Source organism: Taeniopygia guttata, chromosome Z (assembly GCF_048771995.1).
Source record: "Taeniopygia guttata chromosome Z, bTaeGut7.mat, whole genome shotgun sequence".
NCBI classification, from domain to species: domain Eukaryota; kingdom Metazoa; phylum Chordata; class Aves; order Passeriformes; family Estrildidae; genus Taeniopygia; species Taeniopygia guttata.
The window spans coordinates 35,019,575-35,039,637 of NC_133063.1; the positions used below are offsets into that span (position 1 = coordinate 35,019,575).

At 36.4% G+C, this 20,063-nt stretch overlaps 2 long non-coding RNA genes across 3 annotated transcripts in view; one reads left to right on the plus strand and one right to left on the minus strand.

Annotated features, from left to right (window-relative positions):
- Positions 1-4,664, minus strand: part of LOC115490948 (uncharacterized) — a 25,424-nt gene extending 20,760 nt beyond the window's left edge. Inside the window, exon 1 of the long non-coding RNA XR_003956877.4 lies at positions 4,535-4,664. This is a non-coding gene — a long non-coding RNA (uncharacterized lncRNA). The remainder of the gene's footprint in view (positions 1-4,534) is intronic.
- The window catches only part of LOC115490947 (uncharacterized), a 65,315-nt gene extending 57,374 nt beyond the window's left edge, over positions 1-7,941 (plus strand). The window contains exons 3-4 of one of the 2 annotated variants that reach the window (XR_012053015.1): positions 851-1,061; positions 2,455-7,941. This is a non-coding gene — a long non-coding RNA (uncharacterized lncRNA). Of the gene's footprint in view, positions 1-850 lie in introns of both variants that reach the window. The other variant, XR_012053016.1, reaches the window with a different exon arrangement.
- Positions 7,942-20,063: the final 12,122 nt, after the last annotated feature.

A 20,063-nucleotide genomic window follows, 5' to 3' on the forward strand; every position in this document is an offset into this window, starting at 1 on the left:
CAAGACAAAGTCATATATATCAAAAACCAAGTAAAAATAATTTATTTCTTCCAACTTGAAAGACATTTAGGACAAGAAGCCACAAGACAAACAAAAACAAAACAAGAAAAAAACAAAACCAAAACCCCCTAGACTTGTTAAGACTTAGGCAGGCTTTACAATGTGGCTAATGAAACATCCATCGGGTTAACATGCCAAAAAAAAAAAAAAAAAAAAAAAAAGGCAGATTTGAACTCCTATTTTTGAAGGAAAATGATTACTCCAGTAATTACCAATTGAGTAATCTCTGACAATTTTTCCTGAAACACTAATAGTCACTACTATAATAAAAAAGACTAGACTGGATAAATCATTCATCTAGTCCAGAATGGAAATTGAATTCCACTGTAAGAGTAATATTATTTGTGTCCTGTTGTTTGTCGCATGCTACTCTGTATTTTTTCTAAACATCACCATTCTCAAGTATTTTTTCTGTTACTTCCTTTTTGTTTTTAATTACATTTGGTTTTGTAGTATCTTCCCCCCCCCAAAAAAAAAAAAAAAAAAAAAAAAAGCAACAGCTGATCAACTCTGTTAAGCCCAAGGCTGTGTTTTTGTCCACTGCATGCCTGCAAAGTTGAAATGTACTAAACCTGGCAGTTAAAAAAAACAGCAAAGAAAAAAAACCCAAAAAAACACCCACAAAGGTGGCAATATGGAAGCAGAAACACAATTGAAAGAAAACCTATATATGGGCTATATATTGTGGCAGCAGATGAATGAGAATTCTTCTTTCTGGTTATAGAAAACTTAAAACTGTTACGTATCTGTATTTTTTTTTTCTGACTTGTCAATGTTTTTTTTTTCTCAGATAAAAATGAAGAGAAAACTGAAAACAAAAATTCAAAACAAGCTTTGTCATTTACCCCAGATGTTCCTTCACATTGATTCATCTGATTGCTCTGTCACCCACACTGTCCTGGAGGAGGAATGCTTCGACCACTAGACTTTGTGGGTTAGGTAACCCTTGATATTCCTTTTGGAAGGTGTTTCTCTGTGTCAACTTATACTTCCTTTGCAAGGTGGGTCAGGATGGGGAGTTTTCAGCACCTCTGATATGTATCTTATCTGCACTGGCCACAATGTTGATCTCCAGTAAATGTTTGCCTGTGGCAAGTGGGTTGGGACCAAATGATCTTTAAGGTTCCTTCCAACTCAAATGATGCTATGATTTTATGAAATTCAAAAGTACATGGAAAATTACAAATTTTTATGTATGTATTTAACTGCAGAGGTCAAATGTGAAAGTATGGTTTCATTGCCCATGATTAATACTAAAACTGTCTATCATTCATCCATTCTGGTTGTAGTCAGTGCTTTGTGAAAAGGAGCTGCAATCCCAGTCTCCTTGTCTGCTGCTTCCTGCTGGCCCTTGTCAAAAAAAGCATAGGCCAGGACAGACTGATTTCCTTAGGTCCAAGGCTGTTACTATCTATCTATAGGTTCTTGTTCATATGCTCTTATAGGTTACCAAAATACAGATTCTGGCCAAGCCCACCATCTATCACTCCCTTATTTTTCCACTAGAAAGGTTTTTTTACCCCCTAAAGTGAATGGTACTTGATGTAGATTTCCATAGATGTAATCCCTTTGCAGTGCAGTAAAGAGGGCAGCAAAAGGAAAGAGAACACATTTGTAGCCAGTCCCTTCCCCCTGAGCTTTATTGGAAGGACACAAAAAGCACAAGAAAGACAGTGTCAGAAAACTGTCAGGAGGTGGGGCAGAGTAGGAGCCTGAAATGTTCTGACTTCTGCACAAACTGCCAGCTCAATCCCACCAGTACTGGATGAGTGGAGAGACCAGGCCAGAAAGCTCAGCTGTTTTAAAGCCCAGTCATACTCCCTGCTGAGGCACTGCTGCCTGGAAGCACTGTGCCGAGAAGGATGCCAACCAGGCAGGATTTTTTCACATTCATTTAACAAACACTTTTTGTGTTACTTGCAATTCTGCTGCTCAGAGGTTAATCAAGGAAACCAGAGCAGACCATGCTACCAGCATCACTCCATCACCTTCCCCTCCCCACCTTCAAGCCGCATGTCACCAGGTATCATATCCTGATGTATTTTGTTTTCCCAATGGCGATTTGATAACTGATACAAGATGAAACCTCTCGTAACTGCTCTGTAGATACTAAATTGCTTTATTGAAGAAACAGCATTATGCATAAATTTTTTTCGGGGAAAAAAAAAATTTAGGAGGGCAGGGATAACTTTTTACTGAAAAGGCAAGTAGCTCATACCTGCTGTGACATCAGACTGAAATCCCTGCTTCTCTTCAGCTGATGACTGCATTCAAGATAGACAGCAGTGCAAGAAAAGTATCTCTGAATATCAGTCAAAGTTTATCACCTGAAAGAAGCCTTTGGACTTGAAGCCAAGAAAATGAACATAAAATTAATAGCTATTTTCTTTTCAGTAGGTGAACAGAAAACACAGATGAAGGATTTTCAATGAGGGTCTAAGGCATTACACTGATACACCTTTTCAGCTGGAGAAATACTTCCATATGGCTTTAGTTATATGCCATGGGAATAAAATAAAAGCACTTGAACACTGCAAGAGCATCAACCAAGAAAAGCATTCAGATTGTATCAGCCATTTCACCCAGGAGCAGCCAGATTTCCTCCACCACCATTTTACGACTTGCCTTTGCTGACTCCTGTAGTTGTGACTTTGGTTTCACTGAGTTACTAGAACCTATTAACAGCAATTTCCATGCTTTGACTTAGGTGTTTACTGCCAGTCCAACCCAGATTCTAGAATCATGTCTAGTCTAACCTATTCAGTCAACATGTTTATACAGAATCATGGAATTGTTTGGGTTATAAAGGACCTTAAAGATCACCTAGTTCAAACCCTCCACCATTGATTGAACTGTAGATTTTCTCTGCTGCTCCTAGAATTAAGGACATTCCTGTCAGGATTCCATCATAAATTTGGGACTACCAAATATGCCATTCGATTAATGAAATAGCTACCAGGAAATTATTACCTTTCCTTATAACCCATGTTAGATGTTTCTAGTTTGTGTTAGGGTCTCGCATCAACCAGAAACATCTCAGTCCTGGCTCTTTTACTATTCCTTCACTGAAGGTACTTGTTTATACTTTCAAATATATCTGACCCACCCCCCTTCAAAAAAAATTTTGTGAAATTGTTTTGCTTTTAAAAAATTAAAAAAAAAATCTGCAGCAATACATCCTGAATTTGTCATTGTTTTAATTACCCTGAACAATCTTATATTAGCTGATCCAGTGCTGGAAAACAAAGTAAAGGTGAAGTTACTTATAAAAAAAAAGGTGAAGAAAAGAATTTTTCAAAAGGGATTTACAGCTGTAAAAATAGAAGGCATTTCTACCACCAGTGAGGCATAAAAAATGTATTTTTCTCCTTTTTCTACAGCAGATATTATTCTTGTGCCCCTGAGCAGTTATTTTGCTAGAAGAAGGACATTCAAGAATATAATCCCGTGCTTACACTCCTCCACCATGTCAAGTTATTATGGATCTTGCAAAGAGTCTAAGTCACTTGATGCAACTCTATTTCTAATCTGAGTGTGATTTTAGCAGAAAGAAATATAACTAAACATAATATTAATAAATAGATCTTCGGTATCTCAAGGTCACCCTAATAAATGATCAGTGCACTATGAAAACCTGTTTCCTTCAGGTGAATACCAACAGTCAGTTTAGTTAATAAAGTTCAGTTGCAAGCTAAACAATTACAGGCATAATAAAATAGAGTCATATAATGATTTGGGTCTTAGGGGACCTTTAAGGTCATCTAATGCCAAGCCCCCATGCCATGGGCAGGGAGGTCAGTCAATGAAATTTCGTGTCGGAGTTCAGGATTCATCGTGCATTTTTTTGTGTTGAGCAGTGAGGAGTTCTGTATGTACAAATATCCAGATTTCTCTTTAAGGAGGTCAACACTAATCGCATTTCGTCCGTACAACTATACCTAACATAGATTGTGACCTTCTAAATATTTCTAATAGTCTCCCCAGCAGTGTCAGTCACTTCAGAATAGATTAGGGTAACTCTGCCTGCTATTTACTTGATTCTCACTGGACTAGTTAAGCTGATCAGTGAAACTTTAATCCATTCATGGATATGCCAGTTATATTTCTATTCCCATTAGGAAGGAGATGTACACTTCAGAAATTTTCCAAGTACAAAACAATCCTAAACCAGGGAAGTATAGGTCCCTTATCAACTTAAAGCAAGCATAATAATTAAAAATGGATAAAGAGCTTAGAACTGAATTTTAAATTAGCTCTGATAATGCATACACTTATTAAGGTTTTAAATAGGGTTTTTTTTTTATTATTGTGTAACTTTTTGAAGGTCAATATGCAATCTGTTTTCGGAACATTTGAAAAATGTAAAAAAATTATTTTCTCTCTAAAATAATAACATAATCAGACAATGAAACAATTGTTATCATGAATATCATGGCAGTCCCAATCAATTGAAGTTGACATCAGTTTTACTCACAGATCACTTTAGCGTCTATCTTCATAACTTATTTTTTCAGAAAACATGAGAAAAGACCTTTTAGGTTTGTTTCCCAGTCACTCCAATAGCAGCCATCTCATGCAGGGGTGTTGAGGATCACAATCACAGGGTAAATCTCGTTTTATCTCACAGAGTTCTGCTGAAGAAGATAAGATAAGAGTCATACATAAGAATTATGGTGGGATTACAGAATCAAAGTCGATTCAACTGAAAGGACACTATGTGGAAAGGGGAAAAGGATCACTTGCTTTTAGCAGATAAGCTTTTCTTATTGCTCAGCTGAAGATACATGGACTACAGAAGATTTCAACACTTCAGCTATGATGCCCACAGCTGTCACATGTGGCTCTTTACAACACATTATCAGTGTTGCAACACGTTATCAGTGTTCATTTCAGTACTTTGCCTCACTTTCTCAATTTGTCTCTCAGATCTAAACCAGATGTAAATTAGCATTAAAATCCAGAGCCACTAAGAATCAAGGAAAGAACTCCAAGTTTAATGGACTACATGCCTGTAAGGCATACTTTATTTTGTTCACATTATTCTTATCCCCCATTTTGGAGTTCAGGAGGATACACAAAACCTCATATCGTGTTGTGGTTAAGTGAAGTTTTATCAATATGTGAAAAACCATAAGTTTCCTATGCCCTCACACTGGATACTTGTAGGCACCAGTTTTGATCAGCAAAAACTCAAACTTTAGCATAGGTAGAATTTAAATGTCCTTTATATTTTAAGAGCATCTGAATTAGGAAGTCAGGACATATCTAGTCCCACTCTTTCTTTCAATGGTGTTTATGATCTCCTCCTGTCTAAAAGCAGATGTTGTCAACAACAGTTGTATCAAAGACCTTTTTGAGTATAATATTTACAAGCTATTTCCTTTTTTGTTTTGTGAGCAGCTTCTTTTGTAGATACTAATTACTTCAGGCCTCTGCCAACATATGTCCTAGCACAGCCTCTTTCATCAGAAATGTCAAAAATTAAATTCAAATGAAGGATGACATTTCTGTTGGTGTAGTTCTTGTTTTTATCCTCTAAAAACTTCAGCTAAGGAAAACCACAATATTTAAAGAAAAAAATGTTCACTTTTTTCATAAAATTGCTAGATGACCAAATTATCTCTGTGGTGCAAAAAATCCTAAAACAATTCTTATATGATGAAAATTATCAGAAACTCTGGCTTTACTTGCCAGGTGCCAAGAGAGCACAACCAGAAAAATAATATAATATATCTTGCACTTTTGCCTTTTTTTTTTCCTGACTACATGCTTGGGCAGAATGCATTTGAAAGCACTTCTGCTTGTCCTAGGTGATGTTGACTGCTTTAGACTAAATACTCTCGTTGGCAATTTTCCACAGACGTGCCAGGAAGCAGTAAGGGCAGGTTGTTCTGCCAGGCAAAGTGAACCAGTGCAGACATCCCTGGGGTGGTAGAGGCAACAGGCCACTGAGGACCAGTGTGGGGCTGGGATACTGACAGGGGTGACTGAGGGTCTTGTGTCCGCCACACCCACCCTGGCCATCCAGGGTAAATACAGGGTAAATACAGGTAGCCAAGTCAGCCAGAGTCCAGGCAGCATGAGGCTGGACACAGCATCCCTGTGACGCAACTCGGGCCCCAAAACCAAGGGCAAGGGCTGTGCTCAGAAGTAAATCCTGAGGGAGCAAAGGTGAGGTGCCTGGGCAATGCTTCTCAAAGCTGCACAATTGTTGTGTGAGATGGATCCTTCACCAGGTGCTGAACCTCCAGCAGCAGGGAGAAGCTGCTGATACACCCATGTCTGGCATGACAGTTAGGGAGAAGAAGCCACCAGGATTACTTTTGGAGGGTAGAATAAAATTATGAGAATAAAGGTGATTGTTCGCAGACTTGCGTTTTCTATATATGAAGCAACTCCATGGAAAACATTTTAGTGATCTTCAAGTTGGAGACCACTGATAAGCATTAATCTCATGAGAGTTTTCTATTGAATACTTTCTCTTCTGGTCTTCTCCATGGGCCTGTTATAGCCATACAAAGTTCTTTAAAGTTTCTCTGAATTGAAAAAATCTAAGCAAAACATCCCAAAGCCCCAAAAAACCCAAAAAGCAAACTTCAAATTTAAACTATAGGTAAGTTTGGTGTGCAACAGCTTAAATAGTCCTGGAAGAAATAATCTTGAAATCAGTTCAAATTAATATTCCTTTTCTTTGTCTGTTTTTCTCCTCTGGGAAGTCCTCATGTTGCTAGTGTTTAAGAGAAAAAGCACAAAAAATACAAGAGCCATTCAAAGTGTTAAAAATTATAAGAAAAACTTCTGCTTGAAGTGGCAAAGTAGGACCTATGACAAGAGGACTGAAACACATACTTTTATTGTAATGCCTTAGATTAATGGAGTAGTAGAACTAGGACTCTGATGAGCTGGAGGCAGCTGTGGAATTAATATTCCTATTGGATTTGTCAGAGGAGAAAAATGATTGATCAGACAAAATTACTGTATGTGAGCCCTGCTAAAACTGAAGAATTACATAGCTACAAATTAATATCCTGAATATCATTGCCATTTGACATACTCCATCAACCAGTTTTCTGGATTTAATTAGTCCCTGGATGGTTAGGCATAATTTAAACATCACTTGGCTTATTTTTATAACACACACTGTATTTTTTCTTTTGTGTATTATCTTAATATTTTTAGCCTTGTCTTGGCATCTGCATAATACACAACAATAGAATTGACATTAAGTTTTCACTGACTCTCAGCAGGACTCAGAACTCATCCCAGAAGTCATTTTCTAGTTGAACAGTGACCAAACGCAAAATAAAGAAGCTCAAAAGTTCTGCTTTACAAGCCTTGGGCACTCTGTAACTACAACTGAAAGAATAGTTCTCAGTCATTTTCTAGGATAATCATGAAACGCATTGCATATGTGCAACTGAATAGAGGTAGAAGAATCTGAATCAAAATTCAAATTTTAATAACAAATCATATAACATGTTTTTAAATCTTCTTGAACTATCATATAGTTGTTATAATGATAGTTCAAGAATATTTAAAAATATGTATTTAGATTAATCAAAAAGGTCATATATCTTATTTAAGATCCTGAGGTATATGTGAAGTGGACAATTAGTGCCCAGGATCCATTTTTTTAAGGAATTTTCTTGTCACTGTTATAATATTTTATAATAAGAAAATATATAATTATTATATGTAATAATAAAAAAAGACCTTATTCACTTTTATGTACTTGGTGTCAAAAAAGCATATATTCCCTATATTAATTTTTACTGACATATATGTGACATAGCAGAATTTTGTAGATTAGCATTTTTATTCATTTTCTATTGCCATTGATTTTTTCTTTGTTCAGTCGATATTAATAAATTCCACTGCTAATTGATTTTGATGGTTTCCTGCTCTTAGAAGATAGCGATCAGTAGAGTGGAACTTCAGTGAGCAGCAACACCATATTGTAGTCAGAAGAGCAGTAGAGCAGTAAGTGATGGTATAGTTTTTTAAAGACCATTTGACTGTAATATTCCTTTCATAGTTGTATTAAACTATATTATCTGTGTAATGGATCATATTTGTTCATCCACCTTTCAGCATGTTTACAAGCCAAGCATCCAATATTGCAAGCACTGAAATATACAAATGCATAATACTAAGACTTTGCATTAATAGGATTATATTTTAAAAATCCCTTATATGCCTGAAATAAAAGAGCAGGATATAAATGGGCCTTAGGCCACAAAGTAGAACAGTAGTGCTGGGCAGCACTGCCTGAGCAGGGCTCCCAATAGCATATTCCCTCATTGCAAGGGATAGGCAGAGTGCTCCTCCACCACCTGGTTCATGTCTTGCCATGCAGGCAAGTGGAAGTGGTTGACCCACAACACCTGGTACACCATCACCACTGGCAGCACAGCCTACAGCCCCCAAACACAGCCTCATAACCTGCTCTTTTCACAGATCCTTGAGAACTACCAAAAGAGGAGTATCCTGTGAAAGGTCCAGGAGAGCATTTATGAACCTACAGGAGAGGAACTGCACACCTGAGGGGGTTTTGTGGGCACTGTGTGCTCTCAGGCAGCTCTGGAACAGCCTGTCCTGGGCTTTGCAGCTGGCTGATTCTCTTCAAGGCATGAAGCATTAGGCATACAAGCAACTAAACAACCAACCTCACCCCAAAACCCTATTTATGTTTCTAATGTATTATTCCAAATATTTTGCCTACAAGTATTATTCAGGATCTTAGATATATTTTGTCCTGCTGCTGGAGAATTATTTTTTCATGTAGACTTTCAGTTTGACCAGCATTCATTTCCCACCTCTCTTCTCTCTTTCCTCCTTTGGTCTTTTGAGCTCCATCTCCATACATTTGCCTCAGGGAGTTTTGCAGCTGCAGCATATCAATAACCTTATAGAATATGCTGCATGACTGATTCACAGCTATTGCTGAAAATCAAGAACAAAAACTGAACTGGCTGATAAAAGTAAATGCAATTTTCCATTCCTAATTTACAAGCAAGCCAACCAAATGGCTCATTATCCAAAAAAAGAAGTATTTAAATTAACTGGCAACACCTAAAATAGAAATAAATAGCATATACTGACCTGCTTAGAACAAAAATAGGACAGAAAATAGTTGGTAGTTCATCACTATATGCACAGTCTGAACTTTGGAACTTACTACTTTCATTCCTAAAATAAAACATACCTCAAATCCAAAATATAAATGATGGACCAAATATTATGTTATTGACATCAATAATATTTTTTCTATACAAAGATCCCTGAACACCCTGAACCCAAGCTATAGCATCTGTATTTCACTCATGCTATTAAAATAATAATTAATTCAGTGGGTATTGAAGAACTCTGATCAGAAGATCTGAAACTGTAATTAGTAAGACATCAAACAAACCTTTCAAAGAGGTTGTTTATGCTCCCTGTTTTCATTTGCCTTGTTTCAGACTATCAAAAGCCTTTTCTTCTTTTCCTCTCTCTGTTTCACTTAAAACCAGTAAGTTTTAAATTTTAACCTGTAAAGAGAAACAACAAAACCTGGAGATGTAAACTTCTGTAACAGATTTTTTTTTTCTGCAGTGGCAGACAGGTACTACATTATATTTCATAATGAAACATTATCACAATCCAAGAAAACAGTAATTTCAGTTTTAATGCCTGTCACCCCTACAAGCCTCGGACTATGAATGTACACTCTCAGAATTTACAGTTTCAAAACTGTAAGACAGGAAATTTTGGAACTTCTCATGAGTTATATTTATTACATTTTGCTGTGTATGAACTCCTGAGGGTGCTTTCTGAAATATTTTAATTATAGTACGGAATAAAGGTTGCTGTTAAAGGAAGAGATACAGTCGTTTTTATAACAAAGTTAAAAAAAAAATATGCAATCCACTGCATATTTCTCCTAGTGCATAAAAGACGTCTGAGATTAACTCTACCACCACTATGAATTCTTGCTTGACTCTTGTATCTTTTGAATTAAATATGTCATGATACATATTCCTGTATCTCTGTCCAGTAAGCATTTTCTGTTATCAAGTAATTCCTAATGTCTTCACAAAATTGTAAAGTTACTAAAGAATTATGAGACTAGCATTTCACTAATTCTGGAAAGCTTTTGGAAAACTAAAAAGATTTAGGATTCAATTTGCCTTTACTATATTTCCATCTCTGTACCAAAAGTGAAAGATATTTAAGGAAAAATGTCATGACAACACTGTTATTTTGTAGGACTGAGGCCCATAATATCTTGCAAATTGGTAGTAATACTAACAGTTTTATCCAGTGTTTGCAGTGTGCATTTTACTTGAAATACCTCAAGTAGCATCAAGCTAATCAAACCTCAGATCTCTCCCACCAACTAGAAAATTTTAATCATCAATTACTTGGAATTTTGATGCAAGAGTGTATATTAGTCTGATGGAACTCATTCATCCTTTATCAGAATTGTGCTGAATTATATCAGCTTAATTTCAGCCTATCATTAAATCAGTTCTATTTATTGTTGATTTTTATTTGTTACAGATAAACTGTGCATTTACCTCAGTAAGACATCTATGATGGTTGTTGTGTTTATCTTCTAGATGCCTCAAAGGAAGCACCAGTGACCACTGATTCTTTTGGTATAGTTTCTGCCCTAAGACTCCAGCAGTTGCTTTTAGACCTATAGGTTCTTTAAAAAAAGCTGTTCAAAGTCTCTGCATCTGTGCCTGAAGCAAACTAAACATATTTTCTTTAGAATTTGCTTCTGCCTGACTGCCCACACAGTGAACAGAAGACCATTTTGTTAAAAGAATCAATGCTTCTAAAGAACTTCTCTTTCAAAAGCCTATCACAGGAAAATAAAATTTACCTATTTATATATAAGAATACGTAGTTAGATGAATATTTGTTCTGCCATCAGAAAAAGACTAGGCCTGGTTAGGGATGGTTTGCACAGATGTTTCAAGGGGTACTTCACACTCATGCAACTGAGCTAAGTAGTATTAGTGTATGTGTAAGACACTAATGATATTAACAATTACCCAAAAGCTTGCATTCTTCATTAATATATTACAGTTAATGTTATCCTCAGAACAGTATTAATTAGTGGAGAGAAAGTATAAGAAAGCTATTAATTAATTTGATGGAGACACAACACTTTTTTAATCCTTCTCTGGAGAGGAAGTAAGAAGGTAAGTAGTATGGTTTATGATTAATAGACTTTTTCCCATCCCATAGTGCACAAGTTCAGCTTGTGAACACAACAGCACATAAAAAACACATTTAACTTTGCTATGACATGAACTGATTAAATCCTACTTTCCAGAATTCCTTAGCACGAAAAATAGACAGAATCAAAGCTGCATTTTCTGGAAATTCAGTTTCTTGAGTAGTTTGGTATTTATGATTTCTACCTAGATAAAGTTTTCTCAGCCTTGTATAATCAAAAAAATCACAAAGAAATCATAATTGGTTGAGAATATATAAAACCAGTACACATGATCAAATTAGTTTTGATTTGTTTTGCTGAAAAATAGTGAGTCTTTGGGCTGAACATGTGAGAGACAGCCCGAAGTTTCCTTTATTTGCCTCATGACAGCTGCAAGGACCCTGAAGAGCCCTGACAGGAGTTCTGTCCTTGCTGAGGTGGATGTGGATGCTTTCCAAGTGACTGTTTACAGGTGCACTTGCTGTGCTTCCCCAGAACTCTGCATTCAAACAGGATCTGAAAAGTGGTGGCATGTCCCTGCATGCCTGCACCTGCTTCACAGACCAAGGGGCTCTACACAATGGCCCATCAATCTTCCCCACCATCTGGTCAGATGCCATTCACTTTGGCTAAAGGCTATGTAAACTGTAACTTTTTGGGAAGACTTTGGTGCACCCCCACAGATGATGACGAATCTGTGTGGCTGGCCCATTGAGGATCTTGTCTGGGTGGGGTAGCTATATTCCCCTTTTCCTCTTTTCTCTCTATTCTTTATTTCCTTTTTCTGTCCCCTCTATCACATTTGCTGTTGGTACCAAAGCAAAGGTGCATTTGTTGTGATTAAACTGACGGTCCCCTGCTGTTTGCCTTTTTGCACTTTAGGGATCGGTTAACGAACCATCACGACACCCCGCTTCTCTAAGCTGATTGTGACAGAACAGCAGAAGACTACGTTGTAGGTCTGTTTTAAGTAGTCCCCCAGGTGACCAGAAATTTATAATGTATTGGAAAACTGGGCTGAGTTTAGAAATTTATCAATGCCAGTTAATATAATCTACAGTTTTGTACACTGTTTTAAAGGATATTGGAGGCATTTGTGATTGTACAAGCATTGCTGGAAGAGGGAGAATACAGGTACTTGGAGGAGCTGTCTGCATTGCTATGAATATAACAATCCCCACAAAAAAAAATTACCTTAGAGTAACTTTTTGTTTTGTTTCTTCCTAGACATCACTATGTCCACTGCCATTATCAGACTTAAGACACCAGCATAGAACAGGACAGTCACAGAATATTTTCCCAGGAACTATTAAAGAATATAAACATGTGCAGCTTTATAAAGAGATTTGAAATCCAATGCCATTTAAAGACAACATTTTTTAGGCTATTTGAGGAAACATAATGTCTATGGATTCAGAAGTAACCATTGACAGAAAGAAGGTGGCTTCTTGTTACTGATCCTCTTCAGTTTTGTTCTTTATTTTTCTCTTCTTTTTTTTTTCTTTTCACTGATATATGTGGCCAACTTAAATGAAAATTATTCATCTCTTTGTGAAATTGTACAAAAAAACCCAGAATGTATTGGTAAATTGTACCACAAAATACCAAAAATACAATTGTAAGCAAAAGGTCTCTCTGGCATTGCCACTGAATGAAAGCCACTTGATTGTTGGTTATGCACCTATTTACTATGTCATTTTATGGTCAATTTTAACAAAAAAACTAAGAAAGTGTTTTCCCCATTTATAAATAAGCCATTATTCAAGAATCTCCTTTGTTTCAGAAACCTCTGGATCTTCCTCTAACCACCCCTGCATTCTGTTAGATCCTGATTCTTTTCTAGTTTAAGCCTAAAAATTTCAGTCTTACAAACCAGCATCTCTGAGAACAAAATCCACACCAAAATAGGTTCAGCAAGGGGCAAAAAGGACTGTTGTGTTTGGTGCAATTCTTTTGCCAAACTTAGAGAAGTCCCTTTCAGGACACAGCGCCTGCAAAAATATTGTTGCCTGAGAGCATGGGCAAAGATGGAAAAAAAATCTGTTCATGATACAGTAAATAAAGTTTTACTTCAGTACAAAACAGACATAATGTTTGCTCAAAATATCACACAATAATGCTGCAGCTTAAGATTAGTGATATTTATATTCATCCTCAGGAAATCCCACCTGAACCATATACTGGCTTGCAACAGTAGTCCACTACATTTTTAATTTTTGAGGAAACGTGTGCTAGTACCTTCACATTTCCTTCTATATGGCCCCAGTGAGCAAATAATATGTGAGAGCATATATATTTCTAAGCTATCACCTTATTCTAAATTCCCTCTTATGCTTCCCTCATAGCTCAGAATTCATATAGAAAACTGCTAATTTGCATCCACTAACTGGCATATTGTGGTAAATATACTTAGCAAGTGTACTGAGACTCTGGATCTGATAACAGCCATTGAAGGCTCTATGCCTGTCAAAGTTCACAGAGGACCTGGAGTACAATTTAAGTGCAATCTACAATTTCTACTGCAAATTATCACCTCCTCTTTCCCCTTCCAAACTCTTTCTCATTAGTCGCAAGTGCAAGATACAGAGATGACTGTAGTAATTGGCATAGTGCAACAAATGAATACCAGGCTAAAGCCTGGACTCTATGAGTAGTAGTATAAATAATATTCATTCAGAACTCCCATTAACTAACTTCACTTTTTAATTGCAGCAAAACAAGGACAATAGGCAAACGTAGCAAACCAAACACACTTTAATAGAAAGCACAGACTTATGAACTGAAGTCACATAACCTTTCTTAGCCAAATGACTTCCTACTCAACAAGATACCAAAATGATAACAAAAGTGCTCTGTTACTAAGTAAATTATTATTCACCATATCTAGAAGTAGTGTCAGCTGGTCCCCAAGTACTCATTTACGGCTTTATGTTAGTAAAAATTGTAAGTTCTCACACTGACTTTTGACAACCATTATATATATTTATAAACTCCTGAGGTTATAAAATACAATATAATAGAGAGAATTAGTTCTTTGCATATTTATTCAGTCTCCAACCATCACTCTTATATAAAAAAGTAGAAGTTTATTGTAAGGATTTACAATAAACTCTTACCTTGAGTGTAACAGAAAGAATCTGTTACAAGCAAAAGTGCAACATAGGAACAAGTGTCTTAAGTTGCAATGCAAGATGTAACCAGAAGTATGTATTCTATCACCACCTGTTGAAAACCAGGTGGAACAGTCTTCTTTATTTCTTCCATGACCCATCCCTCATAACTCTGAGAAATATCTCTTGTTAATGGGCCATTGAGTGTCACTTCATGACTGATAAAATTACATGATCCCATTGGGAGATACTCCACCCAGGGGGAGGAGGCAAGCATTCCAAGCATACCTGATATAATCAGAGATTTGGAACACCAGGGGAGCCTTTTGCCACTGGATTCCCAGAGGAAGACCAGGCTCATCTACACCACCACTGGACCTTCAGGGGAAGTCTACACCTTTCTACAGGATCAGTTTTGACAGAACCACACCTGCCACTCCGGGAGGACTGCAGCCACAATTCCAATTGGACTGCTACCAACACCCTGACCCACAGGGTGTCAGGTAATATTTGTATTGTCAGTGGGTTGTTTTTTGTATTACTGCATTTTTATTTTCATTTTCCTAGTAAAGAATTGTTATTCCTATTCCCATATCTTTTCCTGAGAGCCTCTTAATTTCAAAATTATAATAATTTACATTTTCCATTTCAAGGGAGGCTCCTGCCTTCCTTAGCAGACACCTGTCTTTTCAAACCAAGACAACAAGGAACAATTTCATCCATAAAAGAATTTAATTTAAATAGAAACATTGTCATATTTCAAAACTATGAAATTCAACTTTATAACTGCCAGCGATACTTACCACACTTAAAAACCCCAGAAACCAAAATGAAACTGTTGAATCAGAGTGACCACTAGAAACCTCACCCAGATTATTAACATGCAGCCAACACAGAGAATTCAGAAGTTTCTCAAAATTTATTCCAAATGCTAGCAGTGGGAAAATAAAGTTGTGATCAATTGACCAGACAGTCAGGGAAATATTTAGAGCAAGAAAACATCCTTTTTGCCACAGGCATAATTTCTGATTAATTAGGTCATTGAAAATTTTGTTGGAACAGGATGAGGAGCTCAAGCAGCAGTTTCCACCATAACAGAGGTACAGACCTTTTCCCCAAGAGAAAATAGCTTAAAAAGCCATTTTGATTAAGAAAGAGTTACACTGAAGACACATGTTTATCTCTCATGTAGAACTAAAACATTAGAACCTCTGTCTTGTTTTGGTTACTCCTTGTTGCACAGAGAAATGCCTCCCAACATCCATCCTCAGAAGATGAGCACAGGGGTGCTGATGGGGAGCATCATGCTCTCTTGGCTTCCACTGCCGCTCCTTTAAACCCGCTGTCATAAATGTTCAATCCCCACTCCTCCACTCCTATGACCAGCAAGTTTTAAACAACTTATTTCTTCACCATTGCCTAAAGGGTGATGGAAAATTTGATGTCCCTTTTTGTTATTCATGTTGCTTTTCATAGCTTAGAATAGGTCCACAAGTAAATAGGCAAAGCTTGAAAGGGGAAAATGCAAAAAGAATGCAACTATCTTCCTAGTAATCTACAATAATTTATGTTAGGATATTTTCCAGCCTACAAATCCCCTCCATGTAGAATATCATCAGAAGTCTTGTATCTGTCTAAACATTTTCTTTATAGTCCATGTCCAGAAAATTTTGCAGCCTTTACAGAGCTAATAAAAAGACTTTAGCAGAGAGGCATTCACTGACAGAAGACTTTTTCTGATTTGGGTGTCTGCCTTCAAAAAATCCATTTAGTGTCAAAGTCATTGTGATGTGATCTGCCCTACCAAAAGCAGTGTTGTCAGTCAGCAATTACTTGAAGTTTTTTGTCAGCAGCATAACATATTATCAGTAGCTGTGACTGAACAATACATAATGCATAGAATGAGCAATATCTGAGCCTCCAAGACCTCTCTGCTTCAGTAATCTGTATAAAATGAAGAACCTTCCACTATAATTTCCAATCTATTTAAAGAAATGCAGCTTTTAGAAGTGGTTATGACAAATACTCAAATTATGTATGTGTTTATGTTATCTTATAACATTCTGATAACCTATTCAATTTTTTTAAACAGACCCATTGCAAGGTGTCTGAAGCTCCATCAGTTCTAAAAATTTTCAATGGGTCATGAACAACACAAGTACAACAAAATTAGGGTTCAGCTTTCAGCTGGGCACCTGCAGCAAAAATGTCAGAAATATCTTCAAGAAAATACTTAATGCAGACTTGTCACTTGCACCACATCAATCAGCTTTCAGGCAACACAAAGTGGCAAATTAGTTTCACTAATCCAAAAATTAAAATTATTTCTAAAATTCTTTTCAATAATACTTTCAAAAATGCAACATTCCAAAAGGTAGAAATAATTTCTTTCCTTCTTCTTAAAATATGTCAGTTATTTACCCTGTTCAACATACCCATTGTGCCATTCACAGCAGCATATGTCATTTGTGCACACCTTGCAAACATATTCTATAATAAACTAATGAATTCAGAATTCCTTTATAGTCAAAGACCTACAAATACACTTTATAGAAAGAAATTAACAAACCTTGAAAAACCAGTTTAGTTAGGGAAACAAACCTATCTTCAAACATTTTAAGATTTTGCTTTAACTTGTAGAAGAAATCTTGCTGCAGAACTAGGCATTAAGTAAGAATTTGGGTTATATTAACCTGAAACACCTTAAGATCCAGATTCAATCCAATTTGTTACAACTTCTGCTGCATTTGATCTTGTGTATGATGAGCTCCTAGATAATATCAGAGTCTGTTATCATGAGACATTCAAAATTTGTAATCTGATAAATCTGCAAGCTGTACAACACCACCAGCGCCTTTGTCAAAAATTAATTCCAAGAAATTGCTTTAGGCACATTTCCTCACAGAAACACTGAATATGTCAAGTCATAAGGGATCACAGTGGTCAAACCTCCCAGCTCAAGAAGGTCATCCTTGAGCGCCTTGCACAGACTTATATCTGGATAGCTCTTGAATGCTTCAAAATATATCAAAATCAGGGGAAAAACTGAGGATGGATACAAAATCATGAAAAAGAACTATCAGACCAAAGAATTTTGAGAAAAGTTATACCTCACATCTCTACTAAAGAAGAAAGTCAGCATCACCAGTTGTATAAATTGATTTCTATTCATAATGTTTATGTTTGTACAGCACTGGATAATCATTGTAAAAACCAGAAAACCACTTCTAAGAATAGGATGAGGTACTCCAAAATCAGTGATATTAAAAACATCCTACTATGCATAATGGACCCCTAGACAAACTGAACTTTCACAGGGTGCACCCTAACTGCTTCCTCCTAGAAGTGTCTGATTTATGTCATTAAATATACACAAGGACAATTATGGCAATTTGTTCTTGAAAAAATCTTTAATGGTAGCTGCAGCATCAGCCAGTGTGATACAGCCGATTACCATACACTTGATACTAGTGTGAACACACACAGGAAGTATTTAATAAGTTTAAAACCTTTTACTTAATTGAGTCCTTGCAAGACCTTGTAAGCAAGAGTGTTATAATGGCATTAAACCTAGCCCCAAAGTTATTGATTTATCTCTTGACAAAAAATCTATGTAGTAGTCAATACCCAGGCTGTTACAACTGGCTCCAGATCCATGCTTCCCACGTCCAGTGCATGAAAGCATGCATTGCTCCGGGTAAATCATCCCTATACTCATCAGAAGACTGGCATGACTATCCCTGCCAGTGTGGGATTGGAATTTTAACGCTTAATGACTCAAACAATTGGCTATTTGCAGTGGCCACCCAGGTGCAGAGTAGGTGCACACTCATCTCCAGAGGCTACAGATGCGTGCTGAACAAGATAAGGGAAGAGGGAAATCCTGCAAGGTGGGGTATTCCTTTTTATGATGCCAACATCCTTATACCAATGGTTCACCTGTGAAACTCTCCTCCAGGGAAGAACCCAGACATCCACACACAGGCCTGAAGGTATTCATTCCCACTCCCAAAGTGTCCCATAATCCACAGCACTGCATCATTCAGTGTGAAACTTCCTACCATAGGGGAGGCACCTGGGCATTACCACCAAGCCTGAGCAATTGACAATCCCCTTTGGAGAGACTATCCTGCCAGGTATGTTGCAAAAAGCAAAACAGAAGGCAAACCTTACTCCAAGTATTTCATATTGTGTGCTTGTCATAAACTAGAATTGATCTAAATTTCTTGGCTTTTCATCTCTCTTCCCACAGTTGTCAGAATGGATTTGGTTTGTAATTTCATGATGCCATAAAATGGAAATATTTAGATGATCAAGATAAACTCTAGGAAAAAACACACAATGTTTCCAAAATATTTCCATTTATGTAAGACAGAACTGGAAAATGAACAAACAAACAAAAAAAACCCAAACCTACCATACTTCACAAACCACTAAAAAGATGATAATCATATGGAGAGGACATTAAATTAAGCCCATGAGACTAGATTTATAATCATCTGACACTTTTAATGGAAAGGTTTTTTCTCATTTTATGATGGCGGGAAGAGATAGTATTTGCGTTTGGTGAAAGACCAAGATGTCTTGACAAGAGACATTTACAGTAGGCAAGCTGTATTTTTACTCTTATTTAACACTTATGTACAAGGGGAAGTAACAGAAGAAAATTAAGCCAGTTGGTGTTTAAATATGCATTGCACATAATCCTGCTTGAGGGTGTATCAAATTGCACTTTTAAGAATGATTGAAAATTACAAAATACAAATTTGTGAGGAAATAGTATTATAACAGAGTAGGCAGGCATTTTATCGCAGCTGCTGCCATTACTTCTGAAATGTTACAGTCATTATGGAGATCTATGTATGTCATTTCCTCAAGACAAGAAAACAGCTGAAGTTTAGCAAAGTATTGTTAATAGAAAGTTATTTATTCCAAAATAGCAAAAAGTTTGTTGGGTATGCATATTTCTACTCCACAGTAAAGGTCACACACTGTACATGGATAAGTTTATGCAAGAAGGAGGGGAAACTTATTTCAATTTTTATCTTAATTCAGACAAAAGTGTGAATTTTATTAGTCAGGTTTTTTTCTTGCATAAGGTTTTTTCATAATTTGTTTTTTTTTACTGAAAGAGAAAATTGTAACTGGTTTTATTGCTAGAAATAACTACTGATAAGAACCTTTTTTCATCATTCAAAAGTTATAGTTAAAAAGAACTAATTCTAATTAGGCATAACATTCAGTATTTATGCTTTTCCTAATCATTATGCATTACATCCTTTCTCATTTAGTAGTAAATTCACCATTTTTTAGAACATCTTTAAAAGTTAAGAAACTAAAGCTCAACATTGGTAATCTGATTGGGAAAAATACTCATCATTGGCTGAAGTTAAAATGCTTTCATATGATACAGGTCATTATTATCAATAATTATAAGCAGCATTAGCTTCTTTATTTGTCAGAAGTACACAGGTCATAGAGTTTGCCTTTATAAGGTTGCATTTACAGCACCTTGATGTTTTGTATTGGTAATTTAGCTTGTATTTTGTATAATAACATTATGCAAACAATTTTAAAATTCTCTTTCTGTCACAAAAGGCCTGTAGCTTCCTGAGCTTATATGAAAAATTGGTTCATAAGTGTATATACATATGTATATACATACACACAAACACACACTTATC